This window comes from Neltuma alba, unplaced genomic scaffold (genome assembly GCF_004799145.2).
Source record: "Neltuma alba isolate B1F8T4 unplaced genomic scaffold, ASM479914v2 tig00006747_pilon, whole genome shotgun sequence".
Lineage (NCBI taxonomy): Eukaryota > Viridiplantae > Streptophyta > Magnoliopsida > Fabales > Fabaceae > Neltuma > Neltuma alba.
This window is the reverse complement of record NW_021634571.1, coordinates 279675-281067: the sequence shown is the minus strand read 5'-3', so window position 1 is coordinate 281067 and position 1393 is coordinate 279675. Positions and strand designations below refer to the sequence as shown.

Sequence of the window (1393 nt, the reverse complement as noted above, 5' to 3'; positions counted from 1 at the left end):
AAGTATTATTTAACCGACACCCCTAAGAAGACCAGGATGGTCAGGAGTCCCCAATGCCCTCCTCAATATATCCTGGTCATCTGCAGAATATGCCCCCTGCGAAACTTCCTGGGACAAACTCTCCTGTGCAACAAACATTGATATAGTTATTCATACTTAAAGATATTTGACAATAACGTGAAGATTATTTAATTTAGAATAATACTCACCATCCTGTCCACGACCTCCTTAACGCGAGGATTATCAATTTGGCCATCTTTATTTTGCCTGGCCAGTGCCTACAGCATCTGACGTGATACGGTGACATCTGATCCCTCCTGCTGAGTCACCTCTTGCTCAAGGCCCGCATAACCCAAGCGGCCCTTTCGGTAGGGATACTCATTCTTCTTTACTCTTTCCTTATTTTGGGAACTTAATTCCTGCAAAAACAAAGTAGATTCACAATTAAACAATATATAGATTAAACAAAATGGACTATTTAATATCAAAAAGAGCGAGGATTATTACTTGAAATTGCCTATCACGACGTGACGTCACAAAAGCAGCCCAATCCTCTGGTTTGACCAAGTCCCGTATCAAGCTAGGAACATGGGACTCGTCGGCTGTGGAAGGATCCTTCAAGTACTTGTGTGTGACAAAATATTGGAAAGAGCGTAGTGCCCTCCCAGCCTTCCCCTCCACAAACCTCTTCCTGCTCTCATCTATATCAAATGTAGACTGCAAAACATATAAAACAACACATTAGTGTCACGCAGCTTGTAAGAAAACGAAAAATTTGAGTTATAATATATTACCGATACATCTGTCCAAATAGTGTCTCGCACTAAACGATCAACCCTCCTCCAATGTTGCGCTGTAATGGGCACGGTGCTTCGTGCCACTGTCCCAATATAGCTGATAAATTTATTTGACCGTATAGCTTGTCCTTTCTTATTCCACTGTACGGCAAATTTCTTTCCTTCTGTTCGAGCTTTCACGACCTCTTGCATGACACAAAGGCCCCTCTGTATGCGTGCTGCCTCCTCTTGCAACTGTCTCTCCTGCTCAGAGGCATCTCTCGGCTAAGATGGGTTATCAGTGCTAGATCCGCTATCGTCTGTCATCTGCAATGAAATTGAAGTAAACAAAATGAATCAGAATCCATTAAATGAAAATAAAGTCATTAATGACGAAATTTATTTGAACAAAATTAAAACAAATAAAAGAATCAAAGAAAATAATGAGAGAATTTACATGCATGTTTAAGAAGATCTTTTTCTTTTTCTACTCTTATGTTTTTGCATGTTCTTCTTAGTTTGAATTGTTTTGATCTTCTTACGAAACACTTTCCCCCTCTTTGAAATCCATATTCCGTCGTTGTGATCATGCCTGACATACATGGATTGATCTTCAT

The 1393-nt window shown here is 40.1% G+C and overlaps 1 long non-coding RNA gene across 1 annotated transcript; it reads right to left on the bottom strand.

Annotated features, from left to right (window-relative positions):
• Window positions 1-306: 306 nt before the first annotated feature.
• Window positions 307-826, bottom strand: LOC114751100 (uncharacterized). Its single transcript, XR_003740711.1, has 3 exons — window positions 795-826; window positions 508-717; window positions 307-419 (listed from the first exon to the last, which is right to left on the bottom strand). It is a non-coding gene; the product is annotated as an uncharacterized LOC114751100 (long non-coding RNA).
• Window positions 827-1393: the final 567 nt, after the last annotated feature.